Genomic DNA, 20,969 nt, shown 5'->3' with positions numbered 1-20,969 from the left:
GGAGAGAATCTGTCCAATGATCCATACAAATTTTAAAATGTTTGTATGGACAAATAACCACAAAGGAGAGGGGGCGTTTCTGAAAATGCATAAAAATGACCACGTGATTAATGGACAACCCCTAAATGCGTAAACTACTAAAAAATGACGTTTTTTTTATGTAAAAAGAAGCATGCTTATCAAATAATCTGAAAGTGCCATTAACCCCTCTACCGGCAGCTCCATACTTTACCGCGATAAAAATCTCGATAACTTTTTTCCTTCCGAAATTCCTTGGGGTACCAACACGTAGCTATAACCCACGGAAATATCTCAGACTGCAGAATTAGCAGAATAGCAGAGTAGCTAGCTTTGTGTAGCCCACATTTTATTTTTTTAATAAATTGACGTGATACAAAATGGCCGCCAAAGACATTTTATATGAAAAATGTCGGTCCCGAAGGAACATCGAAATATCTCTAAAACTAGATCACCAATGACAGATTCTTAACTAGAAGAGTGTTTTTGAAAACTTGTCAAAAATTGATGCAAAAATATCGCGAAACAAAAAAGTTATCAAGATTCGGATATTTCCATTGTGGTAAAAAATGAAGCTGCTGGTAGAGGGGTTGATCATATAGGGCAGCATCCATTTATTACGCAACGCTTAACATTTTGACCCTCTCTTCTCCCTAACGCTTTTGGTATGTATTTTTTTTTTCAAAAATATATATGAGCCACAGCGCTTGAGCCCAGGGGACGGACCTGGTGTAGTGGTTAGAACACTCGCCTCTCACGCCGAGGACCTGGGATCGAATCCCATCCCCGACATAGTCTCTTATGACTTAAAAAGTTATAGTGACGACTTCCTTCGGAAGGGAAGTAAAGCCGTTGGTCCCGAGATGAACTAGCCCAGGTCTAAAAATCTCGTTTATAAAGTCAAACCAACCGCTTGAGCCCACCTCCTTTCCCCTTTCAAGCGTTACTTAATTTGTGTACGCCGCCTAAGTCAGATATGAACAAATAGTCTATTCAATCTAAGGAAAGAATAGCCTTTTCTTTAAAATGGGATTCAAATGTGTAGACATCATTGACGCACCCAGGATTTTTTTTCTGGAGGTTGTTTTGTATTTTTTCCCAGATGGCATCTTGGGGAAATTAGAGCTTGTTGCAACTGATCGTCTTGAAAATAAGAACTTTGCGAATCTTCTGTCTGGAAAAAAAACGAACATGAACTATGTATTCAAAAAACCTTATTAGGAGGACACTAGAGTTTGATTCCTTATTTGAACACTATTGAAGAATATTTCTGTGCCATTGTTTCATGCCTTGTGACATTACGACATGTATTGTTGCTCATATTACTGTAGGTTTCTACCACTTTTTTTTCCTGAGAGGATCAGGAATTTGTTTTGTGCTTGTCACGAACTTTTTAAGTAATTCTTCCAAGATACTTTTAGATTCATTCAAGAATTTAGTCTGGATTATTTCTAAGGAAAGCCGCAGAAATTAATTCAGATCTTCCATCAGGAGTCCTGCCAAAAATCGCTGGATATTGTTCAAGGGAGAAATTTATCCATTCATTTCTCTATGATTTTCTTTAACATTCCCATTCAAAGCATCTCCAAGATTTCAAAATTCCTTCAGGATTTACATTTTATTGAAAAATTTGTCATGGAAGTCTTGAAAGTTTTTTTTTCAGCAATTCAACCAGGGAATTTATTCCTAAGATTTTCATGATAAATTGGTAAGGAAACTAAAAAAATACATTTGAATCTCTGAATGAAGTCCTAAATAACTCTTTGAAGACATTGTTTGTAGAAATTCGGACAGAATCTCTGAAGAAATTTAGGATCAGAGCAATGACTCTAATAATTATGATGAAATGTAATAATGCCGAGAGAAGTTTCTGGAGAACCTTAATTAGGAATGACAGGTTGCATTTATTGAGGAGTTTTTGGAAAGTTTACAATAGATTTCATCGGATCATGCCTGATGCAATTTTTGGAGCAATTCATGAGAGTAGTCGTGGATGAATTTGCAAAAGAATCCTTATCAATATGCTAAAAGAATAACAGGATAAATTGATGTAGAATCAGTGGAAAAACTGATGGAGGAAATCTTGGGACAATTACTAGAATTTCTTCAGAGTAATCTCTGTGAAAATTACGATAGGTAGTAGCGTTGGAATGCTCTAAGACTTTCTGAACCAAATGTTCAAGAATTAAACCTCTTCTAAACACCTCACAAACTATACTAGCGTTGTGTTTGAAGCTTATGTTCGTAGATTTGAAATAATAATGGTCCAACATTATATTTTTAAAATATTCAAACCATTAGTGTGTAAGATTTACTTGAAAAACATACAGAGAATGATTTTTCTTAGAGAGTTAAGACCACGGAAGATCCACACAAACATAATAATAAGTAAGTAAGGATCAACGGGGAAACCTCTTAACGTCCTTTTTTAGAGTTCATCCTATACAAAAGAGTGTTTGTAATATACCATTTGGAGGTCGAATCGTTTTCCACTTATACCATTGGCTCTCGATAGCTTCATCTATGTTTGTGCTCACATGTTCATTGCAAATTATATCTTTATCGTTTATCAGCACGAATTCTTTAAAGAATGCTTTCCAATATCCAAACTCCCAGTGTTTTCTTGTGGAAGTGCAGTGGTCTTCTCGGCTTCACTAAAGCAAGTAACACATCAAAGTTTTCCTCTCATCCTCAAGTTGGCCTGCAGCCGGACTCAGCCGGCGCCGTTAGTGTTATATTACACATTGTGGATGCTACTGATCCTGAGTAGCGTCTGTTGGTTCTCTGTGTATACAGCTGGCAATTACGGAGTAGTAACTGCGGACGGTCAATCATGTTCATGCTCATGTAATACAATCGGTTATTGATAGCAATAGTTCTTTAATCGACTCTCAATATCTCGACATTATTGAACAGCTATTCAACTACAACAGGGCTGTAGTTAAATGATAATTGGGATTAGGTCTGTTCCAGAACATCCCACTCCCGAAATATTTTTCAAATTCATCGCATCATGCAAGTCCCTTCCTAGGTCCCTTCTAAGAAGGTACATCTGGTACGATGACGAAACTAGTAACAAATAAACGCATCCAAATATTCTGGTACGTTCCATGCCTCAATGCACTGAAATGTTAATGGTAGATTGTAACACCATATATAATATATCATGCTATAATACTCTTGAAATAGTACAAAGAGGCCATGATCGCAAGATAGTTCAACAAATTCATAATCATTTTCTAAGAAAGAAAAACATCAAACTATTAGTTGCGAAATCATCCCTCAGCAAATTAGCATACTCAATTCATCAATTCCCATCCAAAGATCAGTTTCTCACCCTCATTCAAACCAAAGCATAATCTACGACTTATTTTCGTTTAAACGCTCAAACGTATGAGCCTTTGTTGTCTTAGCTAATGCATTCCCCCCTGGACTTCTTTTCTTGCTGCTGCTGCTGCTGCTGCTGCATCAGAGCTCTGGCTTAACCTCTTTCAGTTCTTTCTCACATTAGACCCGTATAATTAGTCCACATTAAACGCTTTGCTCACACGCTCTTGTCTAATGAGCTGGCGGCTCACCCAAGCTGAGGCAGCCTTTTTTTTCAATGATACCACGTCCATTATGGTGTTTTGGGGAACATATTCGGGCGAAAAACAACTCTTCGTACACTTTCGTGCAAAAGTTTGGGGTTAGTCCCCAAAAAAGCATACAAAACTGTTTTGTATATATTTCTGGGATAACACTTCTATTTACATATCTCTTTGCCTCATTTGAAATGCAATGGAATAAATTTACTTCGTAAGTATTTAGACGAACAATGTTTTTGAAATTTGTTTTGAAATGGTGAAATTTTAAATCTGATGACGGTTCTAATGTTACATTGATCCAAAATTTTTGTCATTGCAACGATGAGAAAATTAGCCATGTTTCATCAGTTTGATTTTACAATAAAACAAATTAATTAAGTACAAGAACATTGTAAGTAAAATAACCACAAAGTAAGACTATATGTCTTTCAAATAAGTCATAGAGAGTTTCAATTAGACTTTGTAAACGTGGATATGAACAAAACACTTGTATTGGTTTTCAGGAAGTGACCCCAAACTTTTGCCCGGCACTGCACATCCTTTGCGTCATGTCTTGGGGAACCTTATTTGTGAAAGGAACGCATACCCACATATAGTCCAAAATAAATGAAAATTGAAAGTGCCCACATCAAACGGCGCTGATGACGACGATGGCGAGGCCAGATGGAGGCCAAGCGCAACTTTTCCACCAATTAAACCGTTGAGAGATCATCCGCCAAGAGAGCTTTCATGTGATGGTGTGGTGGTCAGGTTATCGCCATCAAATCGATTTCACCCGAAAAGCATCCAACAAACGCCCGTTTGATGATAGCGCTCATATGTTTGCGCTAATAATGCATTTATATTCTCGCTGTTTCAGTCACTGCACTCGACCTTATGGGGTGTGCGATTTTTTTTGCCGGTTTTGTGAGGTTTTTGGCATTTTGTTTTACGTGAAAATTTGGCTAATTTAGGGGGTGCGCTTTGTATGTGATTTCTTCTAAATTGCTGAGCAAGATTTCTACGCAGTTTAAAGATGTGATGCACAATGGGCAGTTTTCATACAGTTTGACGGCCAAAAATACTTCTGCTATCAGTTTCATATTTATGTGTTTTGATATACCTATCTTTTTTGGTTTGGTTCAAGTCTTCTTAGCCTAATGGTTCTCAGTTAGTAACTGTGGAAGAGCTCATAAGAACACTAAGCTAAGAAGCAGGCTCTATACCAGTGAAGACATAATGACGTAATTTTTTGCTTCTCTAAAAAACTAAGTTTGGCTTACATACTGTATCTGCGTGACTACAAAAAATCTTGTTTTGATATTTTATGCATAAACTAAAAAAGATCCTTCTCTGATATTCCATTAATTTTATATATTGAGTTAACATCGAAACAGATAACACTGAATCAACAATTTCACGCCACAATACTCGGTTCGTGGCTGCATCTCTTCATCCTCGGTTCGCCCCTACGCTCGTGAAATCGATACGCACTTGATTCGCCCACCTAGCTCGCTGCGCTCCACGCTTTCTTGAACCAACCGGATCCGAAGCGAACACCATCTTTGCAGGGTTGCTGTCCAGCATTCTTGCAACATGCCCTGTCCATCGTATCCTTCCAGCTTTGGCCATCTTCTGGATTCTGGGTTCGCCGTAGAGTTGGGCGAGCTCGTGGTTCATCTTTCGCCGCCACACACCGCCAAAGATCGTTCTAAGCACCCGACGTTCGAGGACTCCATGTCCTCCTTGAGCATCGTCCCGTGGAGGACTACCGGCCTTATGAGCGTTTTGTACATGGTACATTTGGTGCGGGTGTGAATCTATTTTGAGCGCAGCTTCTTGTGGAGGCCATAGTAGGCCCGACTTCCACTGATGATGCGCCTCCGTATTTCACGGCTAACGTAAGGATCCAAGGTAGACGAACTCGTCGACCACCTCGAACGTATCCCTGTCTATCGTAACACTGCTACCGTCGAGCCCCGTCACGCTCGGCCCCACCAGCTAACATGCACTTAGTCTTGGCCATATTCACCACCAGTCCAACCTTTGCTGCCTCGCGTTTCAGGCAGGTTTACAAGTCTGCCAGCTTTTCAAATGTTCGGCCGACAATGTCCATGTCATTCGCGAAGCAAATAATTTGGCTGGATCTCGTAAAAATCGTACCCCGGCTGTTGAACCCGACTCTCCGCATGACACTTCTTCTTCTTTCTGGCATTACGTCCCCACTGGGACAGAGCCTACTTCTCAGTTTAGTGTTCTTTTGAGCACTTCCACAGTTATTAACTGAGAGCTTTCTGTGCCAATGACCATTTTTGCATGCGTATATCGTGTGGCAGGTACGAAGATACTCTATGCCCTGGGAAGTCGAGAAAATTTCCAACCCGAAAAGATCCTCGACCGGTGGGATTCGAACCCACGACCCTCAGCTTGGTCTTGCTGAATAGCTGCGCGTTTACCACTACGGCTATAAGGGCCCACATGACACCTTCTAGCGCAATATTGAACAACAGGCACAAAAGCCCATCACCTTGTCGTAGTCCCCAGCGGAATCCAAATGAACTGGAATGTTCGCCTGAAACGTTCACACAATTTTGCACATCTTCCATCGTCGCTCGTATCAGTCTCGTGAGCTTCCCGGGAAAGCTGTTCTCGTCCATGATTTTCCATGGCTTAACGCGGTCAGTAGTATCGTATGCCGCCTTGAAATCGATGAGAAGGTGATGGGTTACCCCTTCCTTCCACTCCTCCGGTAGCTGTTTTGTTTCCCAGATTGTGCCTATCAGCCGGTGCAAACAAATGACCAGCCTCTGCGGACCCAGCTTTATGAGTTCGGCTCCGATTACCAGCAGCTTTATTGTTCTAGAGCTTGTGAATGGCATCCTTAACCTCCCTCAAAGTGGGGGCTGGTTGGTTTCCATCCTCCGTTGCCCGCCCTTTATTGCCTGTGCTTTCAGCGTCATTCAGATGTTCGTCGGAGTGCTACTTCCACCTTTCAATCACCTCACGCTCGTCCGTCAAAATGCTTCCATCTTTATCCCTGCACATTTCAGCTCGCGGCAAGAAGCCGTTGCGGGATGCGTTGAGCTTCTGATAGAACTTGCGTGCTTCTTGAGACCGGCACAGCAGTTCCATCTCCTCACACTCCGTCTCCTCCAGGCGGCTTTTTTCTCCCGAAAGAGGTGGGTTTGCTGTTGCCGTTTCCGTATATAACGCTCCACGTTCTTCCGGGTTCCTTGCTGCAGCATTACCGCCCGCGCTGCATTCTTCTCCTCCAAAACCTCCTGGCACTCCTCGTCGAACCAATCGTTCCGTCGACTCCGTCCCACGTACCCGACGTTGCTCTCAGCTGCTTTGATGGCTGCCTTCACTGTTCTCCAGCAGTCCTCATCCAGCTCACCCTCTTCCGGTAATGCAGCCTCGAGGTGCTACGCGTACATCCGGTTGCTTAAGCCGCTCTAGATCATACTGGGGCGGCCGTCGGTACCGTACGTTGTTAACGACGGAGTGTTTTGAGCGCAGTTTGACCATCACCAGATAGTGGCCAAAGTCGATGTTAGCGCCACGATAGGTCCTGACGTCGATAACGTCGGTGAAGTGCCGTCCATCAATCAGAACGTGGTCGATTTGTGATTTTGTCTGCTGTGGTGATCTCCAGGTGTATCGGTATGGAAGGCTGTGCTGGAAGTAGGTGCTACGAATGGCCATATTCTTGGAGGCGGCGAAATCAATTAGTCGTAGGCCGTTTTCGTTCGTCAGTCGGTGGGCGCTGAACTTTCCAATCGTCGGTTTAAACTACTCCTCCTGGCCAACTTGAGCGTTTAGATCTCCTATGATGATTTTGACGTCGTGGCTTGGGCAACTGTCGTACTCGCGTTCAAGCTGCGCGTAAAAAGCGTCTTTATCATCATTAGTGCATCCGGAGTGAGGGCTGTGCACGATTATTATGCTGAAGTTGAAGAAACGGCCTTTCAGCCTCAACTTGCACATTCTCTCATTGATCGGCCACCACCCGATCACGCGCCTCTGCATATCACCCATCACTATAAAAGCTGTTCCTAGCTCGTGCAACACACACTCAGCTCTGGTAGATGGTATGGTTACCTCTAAACGTTCGCACCATTGATCCCTTCCAACACACTTCCTGCAACGCTACGATGCCGAATCCACGGTCCTTCAGCACGTCGGCGAGTATGCGTGTGCTCCCGATGAAGTTGAGAGATTTACAGTTCCACGTACCGAGCTTCCAATGGCTAGTCCCTTTACGTCGCTGTGGTTTTCGCCGATTGTCCCGGTTCGTATTCTCTCGTTGATTATTCGTTGCTTGATTTTTTTACGGCTGGCTTGCAGGGCCTGACATCAACCCAATAGATTTCCGGAGGACCATTCCCCCTAAATCTTCGGAGGACCTTAGTGCGCAGTTTAGCTTAGAGTCCTTCTCTGGCACTCGGACGATGATCAGCCGCCCTTGACATGGGGAACAGACGCTGTTGTGAGTCGCTCCTAACATGCAGCACAGACGCTCCAGGTTTGTTGAAGCAAAAGCTAAAGCAAATGCAAAATCAAACCCCCCCCCCTTCCTTGTCAGCATACGACCAAAGTTCCCACCGGGGTTGGTTACCAGATCTTCCCTAGGCCAGTACCACAAGAAGGTAGGGATGGGAGCTGCTGGGCAAGAGGTTAAGGACCACACCAAGGGGTCTATTTTAATCCTGCAGGTACGCGAGGTACCAATGGTACGCCATGCCCAGCCATTTACCAACCCTCTAATATTCCACGAATATTTTAATAGAAGTATTAACTATGAAATGACTAACAAAAAAATCTATAAAAATCAATCATTTTAAGACTTATGGCCACCTAATAGCCCATAGTGTGCTGATGAGCGTAGTTTCTTGCTCATAATTGTCTCTGATGATGAGCGTGACGAAGAACTAATCTGACAAAAACTCGTTCATAACACATCGTTATTGGCGTTTTTTTCTCGCATATATTTTTTCAAATTAATAATCTGAAAATATGATCGATTGGGTTTGGTTAGGTCATAGCTCGTCAGTGGCTCAATTAACCAGAAACTCATTAGCAAAGCATAGCATAGCATAGCATAGCATAGACTGACTGTACATGTCAATGGTTGCTACTCCGTGATTGATCGGAACTGGTAAGAATTGCACTACGATCCAAATGAATAAGGGATGGGAGTTTCCGCTTACTCTCGAAGTGCAATTTTAGCAGATCTAATATTATTGATCAATAACGGCGCCGGCCAAGTCCTTACAGTCAGTTGGGATGGGGAAGGAATGTTAGGGTGTAATGATTGTTGCTTCTAGAGACCGAGAATACCTCTGCATCTCCACAATCACCACAGGAAGGGTGTTTATTAGTGAGGGAGGAAAAGATCTGGGAGTCACCTCTGGTCGGTGATGCGATCCATGGACAAGGGGGAAATATACGACTTGTATTTAAAGCTAGTTTTGTATTTTTGTCTCGAGAAGTTTTTGGAAAAAAATACGTCAACATCTATAATGTCGAACAATTCAAAAGACGTTTTTATTAATGACGAAAACTGAAAATTACATGTATATATTTTAACTTATATGAAACAGGAATAATGCCGACACTTGTAGTGACGAACCATACATAGTTTGTTTGAAAATTACATATGAGTATTACTGTGCATTTTGTCTCGATATGGTAGAAGTTTTAGAAAATACGTCAACATTCACAATGTCGAACAATTCAAAAGATAATTTTTAATAATGTCAAAAAGAGAAAAATATATGTATAATCAAATTGTATAAGAAAAGAGCGTAATGCCGACACCTATAGTGACAAACCATACAAAGTCTGTTTTAATATTACATAAAAGTTACGCTTTCAAGAAAATATGTGTTATCATAAGCATGAAACGAACTCACCAGTTGGTAATCCATTCTCGACTGAACACAAAACTGACACTGATAGCAAAACTTTTTGGCGTCCCGTAAATAAACCGTCTTGCTTGGGCCTTCCCCAAATACGTACCCAGCAAGACGCTCCAAAACAGGAAAAAAAAAAAAAAAAAACAAAAATCTCTGGCGACGAAAACACGCGCGAAACCGTCAGCAAAATCTATCGGACGACGCAAAACCGAACTGTCCTGCTTGGGCTTCACGAAGCACTCTAACCAGAAACTCATTAGCAAAGCGCGACGAAGTGGGCGCAGGTCTGCTTGGTGCGATTCGTATCGCATAATCTGCTCGTTACGATCTGATTGACTATTTTTTCATGTGGCCGAAGAAAGATTGCAATCTTTTTTATTTCTGCACTTCCTGGCGCAAGTGCTGCAACTTCCGTAACAGAGGCACTGATGATGGGAGAGGTGTTAAACACCAATTCATCATTTTGTTGCAGCTTGATGATGCGTGCCCGTAATGTAAATGATGAACTTTCACTTCGACCTCTTCACAAATATGGAATCCATTATTTATGCAGTGAGCACATTCAGTTCATCGTTTATCGCCAACAGTTTCTTAGATCATGAGAGTTGACTGCTAGCTTTATGATTGCTAACCCAGAGTCACGCATGAAAACCTATAATTTTTCATTTTTAAGTTTTCAGGTTTATGTAATGTTTTTTTTTTCTTGTAATTTCAAAAATGATTAGCTATCAATTAGAGTTTATTGATTATTACTTTATCTTGATTGATAATACTTTGGAAATCATGAGTAAGTTGATATTCAATTGGACTAGTGAGTTAATCAAGCGCGCTTCTAAACTGCATAGCAAGTTTTTGAGCTTTTTCGCAATTTGTTAGTAATAATTAGTTTTCCTCTTTCAAGGTCGGAATTGGCTTGAAGTTTTTTTTTTCAACCCTTTTGATAATTTCCTAAAGGGCTTAGAGGAAGGGTCCAATAGAGAAATTTCATTTTTCAAATTGTTTGTTTCTTATTTAATTGATGAACCCGTTTTTTTAACAGGTCCTGCCATTTTATTTTCATAGCAGGATCGCGAGTGCGTCGGAATTGCCTTCCCCTCATGTTTTTGAGACGGATCAAGAGTTTAAGATCATCGTCTATAATCTCGGATTCAAATTTTACTTCACATTTTGGTATTGCAATGCCATTGTCAATATCAAACTTTGTAACATCAAGATTACTATCGATGCATGTTTCATATGTGTTCCAGTCGGCTCTTAAATAATTGAAAGTGGAGCTGATAGAATTGAGAATCGCTTCATAGAATATTTTTAATGTAACAGGGACATGATCAGAATCAAAATCGGTGTGAGTGATCAGTTGGTCACAAAGCTGACTAGAGACGGTGAGATCAAATCAATCGTAAAAGAGCTTCTAAAAAAGGGAAAACAAGTGGTTATCCTACCATCACTTCTACTTTTCTCACCAATAACCAATTGATCCATTCAGTTTGTAAATGACACATGGAGGAGTTCAACTCATCGAACAAGGTGCTAGTCGCTACTGTGGTTATATTTTCGGGTTCAACTCCCATTGTAAACAGACTGGAAGAGCGTGAGTAGGTGTATGGAAAATTGAATCCACAAAACGATCACGCGCCACACGCACACGCCACTTTTACTTGACACGATACCGCCACACAGCCACTGCGGCTGGCACTGACTACCGTTTTGTATGACTTGTAGAGGGCGCTCTTCGCTCCATCGAACGGATCCCCAGCTTCTCCACCGCCGCCGTCATTGTCGCTGACATAATCGTAAATGGAGATTCAATTTCGATTTCGACTGTCGACGGCGGCGCCTCTCCGGGCTGCCACTTTATTGTTGCCTGAATCGAACACGATTGAATCGGTTGTCGGGTATATGCATGGTGTTGCTGGAAACGTTTTTAACGAAAAAAATGGCCATGATTCTGAATCCAACGTTCGAACGATGTGGTATTCTAGCATCCACTCCGTGAGATGTTTGATTGAGAAAAAGGATGTGCCAATAGTGGATTAGTGGATTGTAAAAAAAAAAAAAAGAAACATGTTATAAAAACGAGAAATCCTAATAGAGACCTTTTGGTGTCATTAGAAAGATTTCAACTATAAGAAAAGAGTACTAAAAATTCGTCATGAGCATACAATAGCTTGAATAAATATAGGTACATGTGTTCCAGTAGTTGCACCAGTGCTCCAGTAGTAGTCGTCGGTAATGATGTAAGGAATGTCAAACAAAATAGTTGATTTTTACACAGGTTACACATTTTTCTTTCGAAGCAGCAATCAAAATCTTTCGAATTAAGCACAAAGATCACTCTTCAACTTTTAATCATTTCTATTCATGTTTTCTCTAGTTGATCTCCTACTGGAACATGACGGCAACTATTGATGTAAGGGAGTTATTTTTTTGTGAAACTAAACTAAAGGCGATCTATCCTTAAAACAGGTTATTGGTAACGTTGGTACCGGCACCCTTATTGTGATTTGAAGATTTAGAGGCATGTTCAAAGGATATTTAATTTTTTGGGAACATGCCCGGACTGTGAACCATTTATGATTCACAAACATACCAAATGTCCATCATGTTCATATTTACAATTAGAATGATTTAATATCCAAGCATTATTCTTCTTCTTGGCATTAACGTCCTCACTGGGATAGAGCCTGCTTCTCAGCTTAGTGTTCTTATGAGTACTTCCACAGTTATTAACTGAGAGCTTTCTTTGCCAAAGTTGCCATTTTTGCATTCGTATATCGTGTGGCAGGCATGATGATACTCTATGCCCAGGGAAGTCAAGGAAATTTCCATTAAGAAAAGCTCCTGGATCGACCGGGAATCGAACCCAGACACCTTCAGCAGGCCTTTGCTTTGTAGCCACGGACTCCAACCACTCGGCTAAGGAAGGCCCCTAATCTAAGCATCTTTCTTGTGAATACAGTGCAGACCCGATTTTGCATGCCTCAGATTTTGTTAGCTAGTAAGGATAAATTTTTATTTCGTCATGTAAGCACGGTAAACATTTAATAAAGACACTACACGTTAATGCTTCCAGTGGGCTATTTGCCCTTTGAAGGAAGCACCACACTAGACAACGGACTAGCATGCAACGCCCAGTGGCACAGTCAGAAAACATTCCTCTCGAAAAGTTTTCGGTCTGAGGCGGGACATATTCATTTAAACGTTTCCTGCCATTTGGCCGAATGCCGTTTGGCCAAACCCTGAATGCCATCTGTTCGGAAGGGTTGTTTGGTCGAATTGCGGACTAAAAATTAATTAGATTGCTACAACGCTGATGTGTGAGATTTTTAAGTGTGGACCCAATGACTGATCAGCTTTTTGTAGATTTTTATGAGGTTGCCATACGTCATTTTTGTAACTATGCTCCAAAATTTGGATGAATCTGTGAATTCTGCACATAGTTTTGAGACTCTTATTTAATGGCTAGTTCATTTTGGGTTTATCAACTGTTCGCTGAAGTTGACTGAAATAACTAATCATTAGAAATTTTTCATTTTTTTTTTCAACCTAGGCTATTCCTGTATGAGAGATTTTTACTTCTTTTGACCATTGGCAAACTGAGTTTACTTTTAATTATTGACATTGAAGTTCATAAAGTCTTATTAAAGTCATAAATTCTGTCTTTAAAGTCAGTATACAGTTTAAAGACAGAATTTATGACTTTAATATGATAACATTTTCATCCGAAAGTTCACCTTCTTTCATAAAAGGTTGTTCTTTCTCAATTCATTCACTTTCAGCACTGAATATGTTTTCAATTTGGTTAAATAATTTTTAAATTAAAGTTTTACCATGCATCCGATCTTTCAGTCGGCATGATGTGTCCGGCTACCGATCGATAATCAACAAAGTAAGAGAATTACGAGAAGCAGGGAAGGACGCGACGGACTATGAGATGGAAACGCTACGAAAGAAAACAGCACTACTGGATTATTGCATCACCGACAACCATCAATTTCTACTAGACAGATAGGGTACAAGTATTGGATTCGACTAGCAAGAAACAAAATTTAGCTATATTAGAGTCATGCCACATTTTGAACACACCACACACTGTTAACAAGCGTGTAGATACCGATAACTTCAACGGCATGAACGCTGGTATGTTACACACTGCCAAAACGATACGACACACAACACATAGAAAGAGATAACACTCAATAGTATCATAGCTATAACGACACACACACATGAAATTTATATCTGACGCGAAAGTGACGGTAGTTATGTTTCGTACTAATTGTTCATTTGTAGATCCTTCAAAAACGGCACAATAAATGTGACCGAAACGTCAGGTGTAGAACGGAAATCCGTTTATGATTCCTATAGACTGAAAGCAGAAAACCCATAGAAACATTTTCTTGCAATTGTAGGCTTCGTGGCCGTGCGGTTAGTGTTACCATGCATCGAGTCAAGAAGTATGGGTTCGATTCCCGCTTCAGTCCGGAAAACTTTTTGTGAAGAAAGTATTTCAACTGTGCCACTGGGTTTTGCATGCCAGTCCGTTGTCTAGTGTGGTGCTTGCTTCACTTGCTTCAAAGGACAAATCGTCCACTGAAAGCATTAACGTGTCGGTGTATTTAATAACAGAATCATCATAATCAATATCCGCATATCTCCATGAAGTGGCCGGTAGTACTGTTAGCTTAAGCAGTGTTGTCATTCTCCTAGAAGACTCACAATTGCATTCTTCGCGGTTTCATAATGTATGGCTCATAGAATTCAAGACGGATTGTACTACTTTTCCCCAACTGTGGGCTATTCGGGGAACTGGCATTCGGGGAACTGGAGTTCAGGGAAACGGCATTCGGGGAACAAACATTCGTGGAAAACTAGCACAACTTTTTAGACGAGCTATGATCTATGTATAGTTTTCCATTAGTGTCATATTTCGGCCAAACTGCATTCGGCCAAACGATGTTCAGTCAAATTACCTGGAATCCATTGAAACTGATACCATATGATGATATTTGACGACAAATAAGATTTTTCAAAACCTCCTCCCATTTCTTATATGGAGACTTTGTATGGATCGTCGCTTATGTTTTTCTTTTCTTGAGAGCATGATGTAGTTTATGGACGACTCCTTGTATTGAATATTAGGTTGAGGGTCGATTGTGATACTATTAATGTGAACTTGAACATCTAAGTTCAGCTAAATATTGAGAACATGTTAATTTTGCTCTAAAAATCGCAAACGATTGAGCACGGACAGAGATAGAAATAAATCGTCACAACATAAGAACCAGTGGCGCAACCAAGGGAGGGTTTGGGGGGTCAAACGCAAAACGCCACCCCCCCCCCAGCAGAAAATGTTGTACAGTTTACTTTTTTTGAAATTTAAGACATTAATCTACAATAGATAGGTAGTATTACAAGTTTTAGTCTTCTGAGCTGTGTCTTGCTTTTAAGTAGGATCTCAAGAAGTTTCTCACTTTTACCGATAAATTTACTGATTTGAACGATATGTCAAACATATATGCAGGTAAATTGGGACACTTTTAACAGCTGATTGAAGTATTATCCAAAGCTTCTATAGTATTTTAGTGGGCTCAGCATTTAGTTTTCTTTAGTAGTTCTTTAGTTTTCCTCGATAAGAATAGTTCAAAGGGGATGGCGGTTCCGTTCCTAATCTGAAAAATTACAAGTTGGGAATGTTTCAAAATCTGATATGCCGATTTCTTTTGAACCAACTGCCTATAATAATCACAACATTTCTTACAGAATATTAATGCGCTAAAAGGTCATTCTCATCGTTCAAAACTTGAAAAAAAAATTTATGGACAAGATAGGCAAAGAGTGGTGAATGCTATCGTGCTAATGTTTGTGTATCCAAATATGACTGTTAGTGAAGAAAGGGGTATGACATTTAGCATAAAGATGCTTCACATAAGGACGTTTGGCATAATGGAATTTGGCATAATGATAATTATATTCCTGTTTTAAATGCTACCTGTTTCTGTATGGAACTGCTTTATGCGAAACGTTCGTTATGCCAACTGTCCGTATGCGAAATGGGCCACGCCCAACGAAGAAAATGACGAATGGTATAGGTTATTTTAACCATTTGTATTTGAAAAATAAAATTGTTCATATTTTTTATTCATCCACCAAAGGTGTAATTCGGAAAATTTTAAATAGATTTCCATCAACTAGTGGTGTGAGTTAAAATAAAAAAGTATACCTGGAGTGGTCGAGAAAAGATAAAGTTTGCAGATGTTGTTTCACCCTCTTCGAATGTTAATCTTAAAATATATATAGATATTTTCACTTTCGTCGATGTTTTATGTATCTTCGAAAGCCTCCCTAGAGCTAAATACTAGCAAATACCGTTCTGTCTCTGTCTATATGGGGATTATGTCGATATATAGCACTAAAATATAACGAATTTTCAGGAAATGAAAATTATTTGTGACTCAGTTTTGAGGTATTAAGAACTATTTTAGACACTGGAAGTAATAACGTCAGAAGCCAATAAAACTAACTCATATAATTTTGTTGGTAAATACTGCATTTGACTGCTAATTATTCATCTTCTTCTTTCTAGTGTGAATTTCCAACAGGCACACAGCCTGTTCTCAGTTCTTTGAATCACTCCCACAGCTTTTAACTATCGAACGTGTTCGGAATGTGAAACAAACTGAGTAGAGTTTGATATTTTAGGGGCCCAGATAGCCGAAGCGGTAAACGCGCAGCTGAGGGTCGTGGGTTCGAATCCCACTGGTCAAGGATCTTTTCGTAAAGGAAATTTTCTCGATTTCACATGCATGGCAAATAAAGCTCTCAGTAAATAACTGTGGAAGTGCTCATAAGAACACTAATCTGAGTAGCAGGCTTTGTCCCAGTTGGGACGTAATGCCAGAAAGAAGAAGAAGAGTTCGATATTTGAAGCAATACTCTGCTTCATTTAACATTGAAAAATACCTTTATATGTAAGCTCAATAGTCTACAGTAAAATTCAGTTATCAAATTGACATACACTGCAGTTCTTTTCGAAATATGAGTTAAAATATAATTAAAAAACAAATGAAGTATTCGAGGATTTTGAGAAACTCTGCTTTAAATATAATCTTATGGGGATTTACTGTGTTTGTGTCTCTCATTTATTTTTTGCCATGAATTTATGCATCCCGATTTTGTTTGCCTAAAATTCGTCGAGAGGCTGTCAAAATTGGGTCCTTACTATAACTGCAAATAACAAAAAAATATGACCCAATGATGAGCATGAATAAAATATCATAAATAGTGTATAGTATGATAGGATTTTGTCGTGAAAAAATGTAGAGAGAATAAAAAAGTCGACGCATTTTTAAATAGACTGCACAGCATAAAACAAGATATAACAAAAGGCAATAATTTTAGCATTTTCATCTGAAGTGACTTGGGTTTTCAGTATTTTCACAGGTTATTTGAAAATATCCAATTGAGAGATAGAAATATTTGAAACCGAGTTTTTTAATTGAATTTCTTCTTTTATGTATTTAAACACATTGTTGATCTCTGTAAATTTAAAAATGTCATATTTATATTATTTATTATGACCAACAATATCGAAACACATTATTCGTGAACTTGAGAACAATTTGTTTGGAAAATATAGATAACACCATAAGCTTGATTCTCAATTGAACAGGTTTAAGCAAAATCTTGCAGTAAGCTAAACATTCGTTGAAACGTCATATAACTGAATGAAACAACAATGGAACGGAACATTTTCTTTGTTTGAATCTTAAGAATCTTAAAAAACGAGTATGAAAAATAGAAATTTAATAGTCTCCAACCATTCCGGACGCTTTCAAATTGTTGCTATGTCTATAATGTTTCTCAAATCTGACATTTTTCAAACGCTAATCCGAACCGTACTCAATTGTTCTGTAACCTTTAGAACTTGACCCGAATGTTCGATTGTGCAAGTGATGTGAATGCGTTAAAATATCGATTGTCAAAATGTTTCTATCCCGGAATTTATAGGGAACCGGATCCTATTCTTGGCGCTTCTGATTCACTTCAGCAATGGGTTTTTTTTTTTTGAAAGCTACTGAGCTCGTATTCGGCCACAATATAAGTTGAATTGAAGTGCTTCTTATTGCAAAGTTTCAGAAAATTTTGCCGAGAAAAACCCCCCATGCCAAAGTGAATCATGGAAGTAGCTTTGCACCCTATGAATACTATTAACTTACGATTGTTACCACTTGTAAAATAACAAAAAATGCTCATGTATTCCTCCAGGTAGACTTGGATATATGGAAAATATAATTAACATCAGTAGTACATTTTGTACATTTGAATTTCGCCATCTTGAATTTTCAAATTATCATTTTTGGCGTCTACACTCCTTCCTTACACCAAACATTTTCATATCGCATGACATTAAAGGCTAAACCATCAAGTCATTTTCAATTTTCAAATCATCATTTTCAGCCTCTTGACTCTTTCCCTATATAAAACATCGATATTTCATAACTTTAGGGGCTAAAACATCAAGAAACAGTCGTCATATTGGATTTTCAGATCATCAATTTTTGCCGCTAGACTTCTTCCTTATACTAAAAATACCCATATTGCATGGAATAAGAAACTTAATTATCAAGAAATAATCGCCATCTTTAATTTCGGGCTGCCATCTTGAATTTTCAAACAATCAATTTCGCTTCTATGCTCCTTTTTTATTAAAAAAAAAATACATCCTATATAGCATGATTTTAGGAGCTAAACCATCAAGAAACTGTTGCCATCTTGAATTTCCAAACCATTTTGTTTGGCCTCTAGACTTCTTACTCATACAAAAATACACATATTGCATGGTTTCTACGATTAAAACATCAAGAAACAGTCGCTATTTTGAATTGCGGGTCGCCATCTTGGATTTCCAAATAATCAATTTTGGCTTCTTGACTTCTTTCCCATACCAAAAATTGCCATATAGCATGATTTTAGTGGATAAACCGTCAAGAAACAGTCGCCATATTGGATTTTTAAATCATCATTTTTTGGCCTCTAGACTCCTTACCCATACTAAAAATATTCATATTGCATGTCTTTAAGGACTAAATAATCGAGGAACAGTCGCCATATTGAATTTCGGGCTGCCATCTTGGATTTTCAAATCATCATTTGCGGTCTCTTGTTTCTTTCTCCATGCCTAAAATATTTGATTTCTATTATTTTCCCACTTTTGATCCGTCCGTTGCTCCATTATCACCAGTTTAAAAAAATCTTGAAGTAAACTAAAAACTCGTTGAACGTTGTGTAACTGAATAGTATTATTTCAAATAATTTGCTTCACCACTTTTTTATAGATACCCTGCGATACAACTTATGATTTTTTATGAATTAAATTCATTAGCGAAACGCAGTTATGTATTTGAAAGCTAAATTTTTGTCATGCATATGGTATATTCAAGATTATACAAAAGTTTCCCATGCGCTGTACGAAACGTTGCAACTTTTGATTGCTTCTATGGCAAGTTTTCGAAATCTATAGACAATTGGGTTAAATGTTTTTTGTAAGATATTAAAAAATGTATAAAATAGCTTATTATATAAATAAAGCATTTTAAAATAATAAAAACTTCTTTTAACAGGTTTAAAACTACAATTAACTTTTTTTTTGTTTTACCACAGTTAAATATAGGCAAACCAAAAAAAAAAAATTCAAAATACTATGCTATTTTAATGTTGAGTGCCATTATAATGAACATTTATGATTTTGTTAGTTGAATTCATTGATACAAGATGGTAATATATGTTGACACAGTATTGGACAATACATTTGCAACTTTTCTTTTATATTGCATACATAATGGTCAACTTCATAGAGTTAGATCCGATATAATTATGGATTTATTTGAATTTAATTTTCACAGTTCTTCAGACACAACATCAATTTCAATTTGTAATGACTTTTCTAACCGAGAGTTCAAAAGTGTTGAGCTATTTCATTTTCAAATTTATCATCAAAAATGAATTTTAGTAAGATTGTTATTACTTTTAAACTCGTAATTGGAAAAAAAATCAGAAATGTATGTTTAAATTCAAGTTATGTCTGAAGTGCTATGAAAATTAAATTCAAATAGGTCCCTAAATAACTGAAATCTAGCTTATCAAAATTGATCATTTTGTGTGCAAAATTGAAAAATGTGCGAATGTTTTGTCTAATACTGTAAGTTATCCAATAAATGTTTTGAATATAATGTTGAATACTCAAACCATTTTGATCCCATTAACAAAATTATTGCAAATTCATAGGGAAGATGCTTAGATATCACATCTTGACATATTTTCAAAATCAAACAAAAGTTGTAAGAATACCATATTTTTCGAATGGTGGGTGAAGAATCGATGGTATTTTTTATTCGGTAATAACGATTTCAGACACACCCGGGTATCGGATGGAGTGGTATTGTGCTGCACGAACAACAACAAAAAAACAGTCGTAATAATGAACTCTTCTCGAAATCGAAATTGAACGAGAGACAATTTTCAAACGTGAAAACGTGACCCTATTTTGGATGTGGTGGCGAGCCGTGGCTTTGTGGAAAATGGTTTGCCAGCCGAGAGGGGTTTATTTGGCGGAAATTGGCTATCCGGAAAAGTTTGGTTTCACACTTTTTGTTTGCAAAATTTGTGGCGGATAAACTCAGTTAATGTGCATTGATAATTATCGAAAAATGAGAACGAATTCCATTTAAAACTCTTAGCATTGTTATGATCGTCGCTTTGGCGTTTTCTTTTCAGTCACTCAGATATCAGGTTGCAAAAAATGTCTGTCATTTCCAGTGCACAACGAACGGTGAGAGATTTATTGAGCAGTTGATTCGCGTGGTGAACGATTTCTCCGGTTGCAGTTGACATAGACGTTGACGTTGGCCTGCTCTTCGCATGGTGTCCGGGACGACTGCTGTCCGGCGAGACGATTAGCGAGTTATTTATGGCCGAAGGTAAACTGCAGCTCCGAGTAATTTATGCTATCCAATCGACAATTTGTCCACAAACCGTTTTCCGTCGCAATAGATTGTGTGGTTTCCCCTTGTTTTTTTTTTGTTTTGGGTGACAGAAAAATAATGGAATCATCCAAAAAAAATGTTCAAATCTCTCAAAATGGATCAAAATTGAAGATCAATTAAAAAACTCAAACAAGCATATAGAATTGGCCTTAGAGTGAACTTAAACTTTCTTTTCTACATTCCAATTCTTATTAGTTCTTCGTTTTGAAGGTTTGAATTATTCTGAGAGATAACTCTGTTGAATCATTTTGTAATTAGTGAATCAATTTTGATAAAACAATCCTTCATAACAACAAGGGAGATATCCCTTACTCCTTTTCCCCATAGAAGCTAAAATATCCGAGCCATCCATAACATAATAAAATAGCGGAGCTTCCGATAAATTGATACCGGTCAATAAATGGTTGATTGATTTTTGTGCA

The 20,969-nt window shown here is 38.6% G+C and overlaps 1 protein-coding gene across 11 annotated transcripts in view; it reads left to right on the top strand.

Annotated features, from left to right (window-relative positions):
• The window catches only part of LOC5572977 (FH1/FH2 domain-containing protein 1), a 467,818-nt gene that overhangs the window by 194,897 nt on the left and 251,952 nt on the right, over positions 1 to 20,969 (top strand). The window lies entirely within an intron of this gene.

The sequence above is a fragment of the Aedes aegypti genome, chromosome 2, assembly GCF_002204515.2.
Source record: "Aedes aegypti strain LVP_AGWG chromosome 2, AaegL5.0 Primary Assembly, whole genome shotgun sequence".
NCBI lineage: Eukaryota > Metazoa > Arthropoda > Insecta > Diptera > Culicidae > Aedes > Aedes aegypti.
This window is presented reverse-complemented; position numbering and strand designations above follow the sequence as displayed.